This window comes from Miniopterus schreibersii (genome assembly GCF_964146895.1).
Source record: "Miniopterus schreibersii genome assembly, chromosome: 12".
Taxonomy (NCBI): domain Eukaryota; kingdom Metazoa; phylum Chordata; class Mammalia; order Chiroptera; family Miniopteridae; genus Miniopterus; species Miniopterus schreibersii.
Window position 1 is genome coordinate 55,650,957 of NC_138112.1, and position 14,318 is coordinate 55,665,274.

At 39.7% G+C, this 14,318-nt stretch overlaps 1 protein-coding gene and 1 pseudogene across 2 annotated transcripts in view; one reads left to right on the forward strand and one right to left on the reverse strand.

The window, feature by feature from the left end:
- Positions 1-6,745, reverse strand: part of CCDC73 (coiled-coil domain containing 73) — a 77,114-nt gene extending 70,369 nt beyond the window's left edge. The window contains exon 1 of the mRNA XM_081153077.1: positions 6,607-6,745. The gene's annotated coding sequence lies outside the window, so the exon portion shown is untranslated. The remainder of the gene's footprint in view (positions 1-6,606) is intronic.
- Positions 6,659-8,475, forward strand: LOC308565545 (plasma protease C1 inhibitor pseudogene; annotated as a pseudogene). Its single transcript has 2 exons — positions 6,659-7,586; positions 7,798-8,475. The product of its transcript is annotated as a plasma protease C1 inhibitor pseudogene (transcript).
- The last annotated feature ends 5,843 nt before the right edge of the window (positions 8,476-14,318 follow it).

The window sequence follows — 14,318 nt, forward strand, 5'->3', positions numbered from 1 at the left end:
AATAATTTAAACCTACAATTCAGCATTATCAGAATTAGCGGGAAATTCCATTCCAGTTGCTTGTGCAAGGCGATTCTAAAGGAATATAACTACCGTAAGAATAAAGAAAACTGCAGGCATTTTCCTTGGGGATTTACACACTTCCGCAACTGCTCACTGCTAGAAAAATCTCTGCATTATACTTGAAACGTTCTGCCAAGTAACATCCACCAAAGGTGGTGCAGATTCAAACTGTCGCAAACCTGGAGCTCCAAACTTGTTTGAAATTTTTCACAGGAATGACGAACATAATTGCCTCGTATGCGTAACGAAAACGTGAAGTTTCTAAATAAAACAAACAAAACCTTTTAAAAAAAAGGACAGACGGCCTCTGCGCTTTCCTGTAACTGCGCTTCTCTATAATTAACAGACAAGACCCACCTTAGTAACCCGCAGCCTCGATAGCGTTTCAGGAAAAGCCCCGAGAAGCCCCAGCAGAGGCTGAGGCCTGAGGGTGATGGCTGCTCCCTCGTCAGGCGGGTGGAAGATTCTAGACACCGCCGCCAACGCAACAGTCAGGAGACTTCTGGGCAAGGAAACCGCTCAGCAGCCCGAGCGAGGAAGGGGAAGGTCCGGCAACCACCGACGCAGGTTAAACCCTTAAACGAACCCTGGAGGCAAAGATAAGAGCTGCTTCTAAACAGCCCACCCTCAAGGTACAGACGGTTCACCGACCTCCGCTAAGCGCCTCTCCTCTCCGTGCCTGCCCCAAGCACTTCCGGTTCACCTTTGCCCGCCCAAGAGCGTTTCCGGTTTCCAGGCCTTAAGATGCCTAGCTGAGCATGCGTGGGAAATCCTGGACAGCTGAGGCAAAAGGTAATTGACTTCTTAAAAGCTGTCTCTGGCTGTTTGGTGGTTTTCTTTGTATAAATAAAACATTTACTGATTTACATAGTCATGTTTTTAAAAAATTCTATGGAGTCCTGGTCCGGCCTCTCAGTCGGTTAGAGCGCAGTCCTATATGCCGAGGTTGCAGGTTCCATCCGAGTCAATGCACAGGTGAGAATCGACCGACGAATGCATAAATAAGTGGAACAGCAAATCAGTGTTTCTTTCTCCCCCCCAAAATCAATCCATTTTTAAAATAATAAAATTTTAAAAATATTTGGAAAGATAAAAAAATCTAATGTTACCTATTTGTTGTGAGCGGTGCAAACTATAGATGAGAATAGGACAGAGAGGCTTGTCTACCTCTTTATACTTTCTTACGTTTGAATCGTGTAAAGGTGTTAGCCATGAAAAAACTAAATGTTGATTTTTAAGTGAAATAATAAAGGAAAAACTGTAGCTATAATCATACTGATGATCAAAACAATATGATATCGCAAAACAATATGATAACACACAAGAAGAAGTATGAAAATGTCCTTTTTTGCCCCCTAACTCCAGGGAATTTGTATAAAGGAAATAACATGAAGAAAAAATTACGTATGCGAAGATATTTATCACAGCACTATCTATAATAGAATAAAATTGGAAATAACCTAAATATCAAAATAAAAAAGGATAGAGTAAGTTAGAGTACGCTAAAATGGCATTTTGAAGATTACACAAAAAATAATAGAAAAATTATCCTGAGGGAACAGACCTCTTTTTATTGTAATCATAACATTGTTATTGTATATAATTTATATTTATCATATGATTACCATAATTACCAGTTATCATATGATTACTTAACGGACTCATACTAGAAACAATGCTGCCTGCTCCTCTATCTGACACTGATATAATTCATGGTATTAGTCTATTGCTGGGGAAGAAGTGAAAGAAAGCCTAAAGCCTAAAAGGGGAAAATTCTAAAGGAGGGCTTTATTCTAGCCATCTGACCCCAGCCCAGGGTTTTTTATTGAAGGGCTGGGGTCAGATGGGTAAGTTTTTTTATAGAAAACTTAGGGACCTACATGAGAATTCATTTTTAGCTAGACACCTTCCCCCAAGTAGAGATTTTTCTCTCAAATACCTCACAGGTAGAAACCTTAAGACTGCATTCTGTATGTTGCCTACCTTGTTTTTCTTCTCTGAACATCATAATTTTGATTCCAGTAACTAGATAGAAACTACCTGGTCCAGATATCTATGTCAAAATACCTAAAAGATATTTTAATGCAGCATAATAAGATGGAAATTATGGGTGTTTTTTTTAATGTCCATATGTACAGTGGCCTAAAAGTGATATTCCCAAAGTGAAAACAATGGTTGGGTAAGTCCTTGAATTTTTAAAATTTTTATCAAAAGTTGTTACATTTTATAGTGAATGCTAATTGAATGGTTGGGCTGTTTTATCTTTTAATAGATTGCTAATAGAGACATGTCCTATCTAAAAATTAATAAATATATTAAAACTGTTTAGAATTTCATATACCTCTCCCATTTGCCTGATACATCCTTGTAGTCCTTTCCTGGTTTTTCCTCCCTGGTAACTCACTCCAACCAGACATTCCCTTAGCTTTAGCACAGGATGCTTCTTCTACCTTTACTGTCACTCTCCCTGCCCCAAAACGCCTTCTCCTTCTTTAGACTCCAGCTCTCCTTTAAATTCCACATCTTCTCTTTGAAACGTCATCAACCCTCCACTCCCTTCTATGCAGAGTTAATCATTCCTCCTTGGTACAATCACTGTATTCGCAGAAGTATTTGTTGAAGTATTTATCACAGGCCTCTGCAATCATTTGCACTTTCTTTCTCCTAACAAATTGTGAACTTCAGGACAAGGACTCTGGTCATATTGACTTTTAAATCCCCAAAGGTTAGCACAGTGGATGGTACACACACACAGTGGTTAAAAGCAAATGGCTTGATACAAACTTTGACTCTGCCATTCACTAGCTGATGATTTGGGGCAAGGCGTTTGATTTCTCTGTGCCTCAAAATCCACATCAGAAAGATGGGGAGCATGATATACATACCTCTATGATATAAATATGATAGATGAGGTGCTTGAAGTGCATAGTACTGTGCTTGACAGGCAGTAAGTATAGTGTATGATGACTTATTATTGTTAATTGTTACTATTGTTGTTGTGACTGTTATTTTTAAGAACTCAAGTATTAATTAATTGAATGAATTGATGAATGAGTGAGCTATATGTTAGGTGGCCATCAGGCATCTAAATCCAAGCCCAGTTGATGGGAAGTTTTTCTTCTTTCTCTGCACTCCCTCTTTTTCTCCTTTAGCTCTTTCCTCATTGCCTCTTCTCAGTTCGTCTGATGTAAATTTACATATATGCAAAGTAAAAGCTTTCCTCACTACAACGGGTATGTTCTTTTTTATGAATAGATTGTGAATCTTTATTATAATGTGGAATCATTTTTACATTTGGTGTAGGTTAAGTCCTCAGAATGTCTTAATGCAACTGTAGCCATAATTGTCAGAGAGTGGAAATATGTCATTTTCACTTGATGTGGTTAAGGGAGTGAATATATTTACATGTCTCCCAAACTAGGTTCTCTGTAATCACAGTTTCACATCCTATAGTAATAGGCCTAGAGCTACTTAGAATTTGTCATGAATAAGCACAATGACTCCCTAGGCAAATAACAGGAGATAATATCTACATTGAAGAGTAATGTTATATGCATAAAGTAAATGAACAGGTTTCCACAGCCTACACAAATGCTACAGTGAAAACAAGTGCTTATGACTTGTTACAGTCACAGCACTTACCACCTTTCATTACAGTTATTTGTTTCCATGCCTTTGAGGAAGGATCATACCTTATTCATTTTTGTATCTGCAACCTCAGCACAGTGCTTGGCACGTGATATACGATACCTAAATATTTATAAATATATACTTAAATTTAAGTCAAAGTTGCATATAGCCCAAAGAGTTTTGTGTAATAGTTCATAGTGCCCAAATTACAGTAGTCTCTAAAATTTACAGTAAACATATTCTTCCTAAGACTAAATTTTTCCTAATATATCGTATTTTTCTTTTTCTTTTTTTTAAAATTGATTTCAGAGAGAAGAAGGGAAAGGGAGAGAGGGAGAAACATCAACCAAGAGAGAGTCATTGATCGGCTGCCTCCTGCACGCCTCCTACTGGAGATTGAGCCCCGCAACCGGGACGTGTGCCCTAACCGGGAATCAAACCATGACCTCCTTGGTTCATAGGTCGACGCTTAGCTGCTGAGCCACGCAGAACAGGCTCTTTTAACTTTCAGTTCAAATCTTAATGAAAAGCAAGAAGACAAACTCAGCAAGTTTATAACATTTATCTTCTTTGCCTCCTAGTCAGATCCTGTTCCTGACCCCTTTACTTATGTTATACTATTATTATAGAGAACATTATTCTCTCATTTTCAAGATAGAAACTTCAAGGTAACAGCATTCTTCTCTTTACTACCCTGTTACTCCTCTCCTCCAAGTTGTAGGACTTACTGATGGGTTTCATATGAAGTAGGCAAAGCAAAGTGAAATAATAAATCCTGGGGTTCCTACCTGAACAACTCTCTAGATGGTGTAGTCATTTAATGAAATAGAGAAGAAAGGAGGGCCAATACTTTAGGGGTAAAAATGGTTAACAGGATCACTTTGGCTACAAATAACAGAAAACTTTATCTCAAATTGAGTTAATAAGGAAATATGTTACCTCAGATAACAGAAAGTCAAGATATGGAAGACCCGAGGTATGGTTTACTGAGTCTCCTACTCTAGTTTTCAGTGATTCTCCTTGTCTTGGCCTCCTCTGGTGTTGGCTCCATACTCACATTGATAGCAAGGTTGCTTTCAGTTCGGAGCATCATATCCAGGGACAACAACATAAAGAGGAAGAAATGGGCCATATTGTCTACTAACTACTTAGAAGGGAGAAAAATTTTTTCCAGAAGCGTCCCAGCAAACAGCTCCCATTTGGCTGAAATTTATTCATATGTATATCTTTAACCAATCACTGATGAGAGATAGGATCATCATCATTAGCTTAGATCAGTCAAGATCTACCCCTAGTGCTGGGGGCAGGGTCATCTTCCTCTGAGCCATATGGTGAGGGAGGTGGAAGACCTAACACATCAAGACTCTGCACATAAGAAAGAAGGAGAAAATGGAGTTGAATAGGCAACCACCAGCATCTGCTACAAAAATCCATGGTTCTGTTTTTGCAAATTAGAGATATTTGTGCCCGGCCGGGCGTGGCTCAGCAGTTGAGTGTCGACCTAGGATCCAGGCGACCGGGGTTCGATTCCTGGTCAGGGCACATGCCCGGGTTGTGGGCTCGATCAATGACTCTCATCATTGATGTTTCTGTCTCTCTCCCTCCCTCTCCTTTCCTCTCTCTGAAATCAATAAAGATATATTTAAAAATTATATATATATATTTATATATTTGTGAGACATTCATATGTAAAGGTCAAGAGGTGACTGAAAATAATGAGTCAGAATTTCAGAGAAGACTCTTAGCTGGAGATATAGGTTTGGGAATCGACAGCATAAGAAAGTGTTTAATCCTTGGGGATAGATTAGATCACCTTGGAAGAGGACCTTAAATTGATTGCCTTTAAGACAGAGATAATAACATTACCTACCTTTGTGGATTATTATGAGAGTCAATTGAGATGAGTACAAAGCATTGGATACAAACTTCTAGTTTTAAAATAAATAAGCCACAAGGATGTAGTGTACAACACAGGGAATATAGTCAATTATATTGTGATAACTTTGCATGGTGATAGTCAATAGACTTGCTGTGACCTGAAACTAATACAATATTATATGCTAACTATACTTTAATTTTAACATTTTTTAATTAGTTGTAGGATATAGATAAAATACCTACCCATCTTCCCCTGACTCTAACTGATAAATGAGAAGATGCAGAGACAAACCATCTTAAGAGAACAGAAAAAAAGATTCGTCAGGAAGAAAAATATAGTCTATCCTTGCGATCCTTGATCTACTAACTCAAACATACAGAGCCTTATACCTGAGAGAAGGTACTTCCGTTATCCAACCAGACCTCCTCCCAATACTCCATCCCAACTTTAAAGTTAGAAAACAAGACAATTATTCAGGAAATTGATTCAGTTTCCCCTCCGATACTCTTCACTTGCTAACATAGACTTATCTTCAACATCTTATTTTATTCTGTTCATGTTAGTGTTATTTAAGCTTTTATATGATGTTCATAAATATGTAATACCATTGATATGCCTAAAGTCTGCTTACAGACTTTTCAAGGGCACAGACTCCCTTCATTTCAATCACAGTAAATCCCTCTGACATTAATAGGAATTCCACATAAATAGGAAAAGGGTGAAAGAGCTCTTAAAGCTTATACTGCTTGCTGTAAGGTATCCTCGAAAGCTTGTTGGGCGTCTTTATTCACAGAGTTCAGTAAGTCAAATCAAGTGTAAGAAACTGTATCCAAAATGTGGATCTAAGTTAAATAAAAATATAAAACACAGGGCCAACTTCAGGCAATTTTCCTGAAGAAAATTCTTCAGATCAGATTTATCTAACAAATTCATATTCTGGCCAAATGTGGCTTAGAACATTTTTATTAAGTGAGTTTTAAAATATTTCACAATGGAATGGGGGTGGACCCCTCCTCATGGGGTAAGGGGATGACCTCAAAGCTGGCTCCGAAGCAGGTCCAGGTCCTGGCTGGCGTCACCGCCCAGATGGCCTCCAGGCTGATTCGGCTGACCCTCCTCCTGCTGCTGCTGCTGCTGGCTGGGGATAGAGCCTCCTCAAATCTGAATGGTACCAGCTACAGTCCAATGGATCCAGAGAACCTGCCAGCAGAAAGCAAAGGAAGCATCTCAGAGAAAGAGATCCCCAAGAATCAATCCGTTCAACACACAGTGGGCTCTTCCCCCATGCCAACAACCAAGTCAACCATCCTAAGAGCCAATACCACTTTGCAAACCACCTCCCAGCCCTGCATCCAGTCAACAACTCAACTCACCCAACCAACTACCCAGCCCACTACTGGGCCCCTCTGCTCAGGGCCTGTCGTTGACTGCCCTGACTTGGAGAGTCCTTCAGCAAGACATGTTGGGGAGGCTTTGATAGATTTCTCCATGAAGCCCTACAGTGCCTTCTCTGCAGTGAAGAAGGCCAAGACCAACATGGCCTTATCTTCTTTCAGTGTCCCCAGCCTGCTTATTCAGGTCCTGCATGGGGCAGGGACAGCAACAAGAACCTGGAGTTCGTCTTCTCCAACCCCCAAGAACTCTGCCTATGTCCACCAGGCCCCAAACGCCTTCATGTCCTAAGGCTTCACCTCAGCATCTCAGATATTCACAGCCCAGGCCTCGCCATATGGGATGCCTTTGTGAATGGCTCTCAGAACCTGTATGACAGTCCCAGGGTCCTGGGAAACGACAGTAATGTCAAGGTGGAGCTCATAAACACCTGGGTGGTGAAGAAGACCAACCACAAGCTGAGCCACCTGCTAGACAGCCTACCCTCCGACACCCAACTTGCCCTCATCAATGTGATATACCTAAGTGACAAGTGGAAAACAACATTTGATCACACAAAAACTAAGAGGGAACCCTTTCACTTCAAATCCTCTATGATGAAAGTGTCCATGATGCCCGGCCAGTGTTGCTCAGTGGTTGAGTGTGGACCTATGAACCAAGAGGTCACCAGTTTGATTCCTAGTCAGGGCACATGCCCAGGTTGCCTGCTCAGTCCCCAGTAGGGGGCATGCAGGAGGCAGCCGATCGATGATGTTTCTCTCTAATTGATGTTTCTATCTCTCCCCCTTCCTCTCTCTCTCAAAAAAAAAAAAAAAAGTTTCCATGATGATTAGCAAGAAGTATCCGGTGGCCCATTTCACTGACCTGACATTGAAGGTCAAGGTAGAGCAGTAGCAACTCTCCACCACCTGCGCATGGTGATCCTCGTACCGCCAAACACAAAACACAGTCTCAAAGACATGGAGGAGGCTCTCAGTCTCTCTATCTTCAAGGTCATCATGAGGAAGACGGAGATGGCCAAGATCCAGCCCACTCTCCTGATGATGCTCTCCTGACATCAAAGTCAAGAGCAACCAGGACATGCTGGCAGTCATGGAGAAACTAGAATTTTTTTACTTTTCTTACAACCCTAACCGTGCAGGCTGACAGAGGACCCGGATCTTCAGATTTTTGTGATGTAGCATCAAACGATACTGTAACTGACGAAGACCCTGATAGAGCTGGCTGTGGCCTCAGCTATCTCTATGGCCCACACTTTGCTGATCCTTGAAATGCAGCAGCCCTTCCTCTTGCTGCTCAGAGGCCAGCAGCATAGGTTCCCTATATTCACGGGATGGGTGAGCATGACCCAGGGCCTGAGACCTGCAGGAGGCAGGCTAGGGCAAGCCCTACCCTTCAAGCCTCAGCTCACCCAGTTGCAGACCTCCTGCTGCCTGCCTGGACTTGCCCCCAGCCACCTCCCGCCTCTGGTGTCCTCTGTCCTCCACCTGACGGAGTCCCTCAGCCTCTGATAAAGGGACCTGCTTCTAGCATCCCTTCCCTGTGACTCACCAAACCACTTTTTGCAGCTTTCTCTGGTACAAGTTCACTAGACTCTACAAATAAAACCTGGCAGACAATGGGAAAAACAAACAAACCGAAAAGAAAAAAACCCCACTGTTTCACAAGACCTATTAAGACCTGGACAGTCTTGGGGAAAACTATGGTATTATTCTTAAGTTAATTTCTACATCTTTATGCCTTTCCCCCTCCACTGCTCCTAACCAGCCCTCTGAATCATCAAGGGCTATTCTGTGGAGACTCACTGGAGCCGACCACTATTACAGGCTCTAGAATTGTGCTCTGACATAACATTAAAGAATTTTAGAGCTGGAAGGAAATAAAATTCTCAGCTCCAACTGTGATTCTGAAGGTTGAAGAATCAGAAGGCCAGAAAATTCAAATACTTTTCCCAAAGTGAAATAAGCTAATACTAGTTCCAAATCTGTGGTTCATTTTGTGGCCTACTCAGGGTCTAGGACTCATTTTTGGCAAGTCTTCTTTTTTTGTTATGAAGCAGCAAACTAATTTGACCCAAGGTAATAATGGTGTTTAACTCATATTGCCCTAGGTGAAATTCCTAGTGTGTGTGTAATCCATGCTAGGAGCAAGAAACCAGTTAAAGGAGGTTAAAAATGCAAGTTTATTTCAGTTGCTGATTGTAGCTATTTATGTCAAGTCAAAACAACTTAAAATAACATTTCGACTCCTATCAGTTTCTGTTAACATAGAGGAGAAACAGGAAAAAGTGTGGTAGGAAAAAAACAACTAGCCTTCCATACTACAAAGAAAACAAATTATAGTCCAATGTCCCTGATGACCATAGACCCAAAAATTCTCAACAAAATATTAGCAAACCAAATTCAGCAATACATTAAAAAGATCATACACCACGATCAAGTGATCAAGTAGCATTTATTCCTGGGATGCAGGGTTGATACAATAACTGCAAATCAAATAACATAAACAAAATGAAGGGGGAAAAACCACCACATGATCATACCAGTAGATGCAGAAAAAGCATTTAACAAAATCCAGCACCCATTTATGATAAAAACTCAGCAAAGTGGGAATAGAGGGAACATGCCTCAACATAATAAAAGCCATATATGATAAACCTACAGCTAACATCATACTCAATAGGAAAAATAAAAGCTTTTTCCTTAAGATTAGGAACAAGACAAGGGATGTCTCCTTTCACCACTCTTTTTTTTTCACCTGAGGATATTTTTTCCATTGCTTTTCAGAGAGAGTGGAAGGGAGAGAGAGAGATTGATGTGAGAGAGACACATTGATTGGTTGCCTCTCACACACACCCTGACCAGGGCAGGGGATCAAGCCTGCAACCAAGGTACATACCTTTGGCCAGAATTGAACCTGGAACCCTTCAGTCCACGGGCCAACGCTCTAACCACTGAGCCAAACTGGCCAGGGCTGCTTTCACCTCTCTTATTCAACATAATACTGGAAGTCTAGCCATAGCAATTAGACAAGAAGAAGACACAAAAGGCATCCAAATTGGAAAGGAGGAAGTAAAACTCATTATTTGCAGATGACATGATACTGTATATAGAGAACCCAAAGCTCCCACCAATAAAACTAGAACTGGAAAATGAATTCAGTAAAGTAATAGGATACAAAATAAATATGCAGAAATTGGTTGCATTTTTATACACCAATAGTGAACTATCAGAAAAGGAAACTAAGAAAACAGTCCCATTTACAACTGCATAAAAAAAAAAAAATTAGGAATAAATTTAACCAAGGAGGTAAAAGACTCATACTCAAAAAATTATAAGACACTAAAGAAAGAAATTGAAGAAGATACAAATAAATGGAAGCATGTACCATGCTCATGGATAGGAACAATCAACGTCATTAAAATATTCAAAGCAATCTATAGATTTGATGCAATTCCTATCAAAATACCAATGGGGTTTTTCACAGAACTAGAGCAAATAATTCAAAAATTTATATGGAACCACAAAAGACGTCAAATAGCCTCAGCAATCTTTAGAAAGAAGAACAAAGTTGGAGGTATCATGCTACCTGGTATCGAACTATACCACAAGGCTATAGTAATCAAAACAGCACAGTACTGGTGTAAAAACAGACATATAGATCAATGGAACAGAATAGAGAGCCCAGAAATAAACCCATGCCTATATGGCCAATTAATATCTAACAAAGGACACAAGAACATAAAATAGGATAAAGACAGTCTATGCAATAAATGGTGATGGGGAAATTGGACAGATACATGCAAACAAATGAAACTAGACCACTTACTTACACCAAATACAAAATAGACTCACCTGTAATCCCACAACCCAGATATTGGCCCTGTCAATATAGGATGTCCCAAAAATATACACACTTTAACAGCTTATAACTGACTTGATTTTCACTCCTTTTCAGTTTAACAAACACTGACTTTATCAAAGTGTGTATACATTTTTGGGAGGCACCATGTATTTTCATTATCTATCCTTCTTGTAGTTTTTCTCTAATCACATATGCATTTATAAAATTGAGGTCATTTTACACATACTGCTTTGTATCTTGCTTTTCCTTGCTTGATATAATGGAAATATTTTTGCTTTCTAATTTCATTTTATCTTGATTAAGTCCAGTAAAAAAAAAAAGTGTTGGCATTATCCTAAAGGCCTTATACACAGGCTTCGTATGATTTTGCAGCTAGACTTTAATTAATATAGTAGGAAAATTTTAAAAATACTGTAATGTAAAACTTAAACATTATAAGTATACAAGGACAATTCAGTAATTAAAATACGGTGCCTTCAACAGAGGTAAGATTAAGGTAATCTGTGTGCTTGTATGCAAGCGATTGAAATCAACCTTGGATAACATAAGCTGAGATGAATTTATTGGAAGAGTATTGGGCAGCTCACAAAACCGATGAGAAGCCTGCAGAAGGAGATGCAGAAAGTGGGCAGAAGCCAAGGAAGCCTAGCAGCAGGAGCCACAACCTGGACAGCACCAAAGAAACAGTCTAGTTTGCACCCTGGGAGAGGTCACACTACAAGACATGACCGACAGGAGACACAACACCATTGCAAATTCTTGCTACCTTTGCTATTACAAGTAACTCCTAACTGCTTCTGCACGTGTTGTGTTACTCCCTCAAGATTCAAGGCCCTGAGCTGCAGTGTCCAAATCCTAGAGCCTGGAGAAGGTGCCCTTACCCTGGCTGTCCCAAGCCTGGGAAAGGTAAGATCACTCCTCTTTGGTTTCAGTAGTAGAAGGCAGGCCCCTGCATCCCACTAGGGTTGCACACAATAGAAAATTACCCCTAAACAGAAAGTAGATAGGGGGAGGAATACATACACACACACATACCGTGTGTGTGTGTGTGTGTGTGTGTGTGTGTGTGTGTGTACACACACTAATAGACCCAGTCTTAATATTAATGACAAAATATTACTATATGATCATGACCTAGTCCTTGACTTTTAATATTCTCCTCTAAATTATGAGAACAATACTTGCTCCTACTAGCTTCACTGATATGTTGTAAAGATAAATGACTTAGTACCTCCTGACACTGAACACCTTAGGGAAAAAATGCATTATAGATACAAGTTATTTTAATCAAGGAAACTATAATTAGTAAAGATCATAATATCTGCTGTGCTTCAGACATAGATAACAATAAATGTCACTAAGTCAAAGATACTAGAAACTGTCTTTAGGTATTTTGCTCTAATAACAGTACTATACATAAACTTAATTCTTAAAACTGCATTAATTTTAGTTAATTTTTTAAACTTTTTTCATATAAAATACATTCCCAGGGCTTGGAATTAGAGAGGGGTAAAAAGACACATAGACTGTTCAGTTGTTGGATTTGTTACATTAATTTCACAATCTGTGAAGGAGTGGATTGCCCCCTTGAATGGTAATGGAAAATTAGTTTCTTTATTTCTTCATTAAGACTGTGGGAGGAAAATTAATACTCTCTTCGGCTTTTTCAAATTAATAGAATATGTCTTTATTAAAATGATGAATGTACATTCCTACTTTCTTTTTGGTTGAGAGACTCTAACTCATACAGTAACTGAACCTAAATCTGAGCCTTAGAAATCATCTTGTTAAGGAAACTGAGATTCAGTGAGACTAAACTAGTTACCCAAGGTCACACAATCAATTAAGGACAGAGCAAGACTAGAAACTTGGGTCTCTGACTTTTAATCCAGTCCTCTTCCAAATTTATCAAACCATTTAAAGAGGGGAGGGAGACTCACTTACTATATTTCTCATATTGTTAGTGTAAGTAATGTTTTTGGTTCCTATACCCTGAGGTGTAATAATCCATTATGCAAAATAATAAAAGAAAATTTGGTGCCTTTTTCCCGTTTTCTTTTTGTGAAGTTCAGGTGGAAAGAAATAGAACCTCTACCTTGGAAAATGTCAACCTTGGGCAAAACATGAAGTCCAGTCTTTCTTCAACCACCCCTTCCCCACTTTATATTCCTGTGCAAACCTAGGTTCCCAATGAATGCATTCCTCACCCCACCGCCCTTCTTCACGAAAACTCCTCTGAGATTTGATTTTACTATTTCATACATAAACAGTATGTGTCACACACACACACACACACACACACACACACACACACACACACATTCCTGGGTGTACCCACCACCCATTGTAGGAAACCAAACATACTATCCATATGCCACCCCTGTCTATCCCTCCTCGACTGTATCTTCTCTCCCGTGCTCAGAGGTAACTAACCACTCCCCTGTCATTTTTTTCTTTTCTATCATTTCTTTATAGTTTTACTACATGCGAGTGTACCCCTAATCAATACATTGTTTAGTTTGTGCATGCTTTCACACTTCTTATAATTGGCATAAACATAAATACTGTATGTTCCTATAACTTCATTTTTTTACTCAACATTTTGTTCGTTAAAAATTTTTGTGTGTTGCCTTAATGTATTTATTTTCAGTGTTGTATTGCATGTCATTAGATGAATACACCGACATGTATTTATTCATTCTTCTGTTGATAGCCAACCCCCCTTTTTTTTTGCTATTACAAACAACACTAACAAGAATATTCTTGTACCTCTATTCTGTTGGCCCAACCGGGGATCGAACCTACAACCCAGGTATGTGCCCTGACCGGGAATTGAACCCACAACCTTTTGGTGCACCTGATACCCGGCCAGGGCTTTAAAAGCTTTTTATGCATATTACCAAATTGTCTTCCAGAAATGTTGAAGCTATGTATCACCAGCAGAGTATTAGAGTGTTCATTTCCTCACACATATGCTTTAATCTTTATCAAATTAATAGGGGGGAAATGGAGTTCCCTTTTAATGTGGCTTTATCGCCACCCACTAAATTTCTTTAACATCACCCTGAATGGTCTTCTTGTGTCCAATCTTTCTCCACATCAATTCATTCTGTATGCCACTGCCAGATTAATCTGCTTATCGTAGGGTTCCTATGACACTAGTCCCCTGTTCAAAAATCTGCAGTGACTCCCCACTACCTACTGAATCTTTAGTCTGTCACTTAAGACACCTGCAATACGGCCTCATCGCATATTCCCAATCTTATTTTAGCATTCACTTCCTGCACCTACCCTATGATCCAGTCAAAACCATATAGTCACTGTTTGGAATATAACCCATTATTTCTCATGTCCATGTTGTAACAATAGTCCAGTGATGAAATTCATATCATGAGTGCCTTAAATGTCCCCTCCCCTGCCCACAGCAGATATTCCTAATTAATCATAATACTCTTTCCCACTGAGCTGGGATACAACATCTCAACACAGC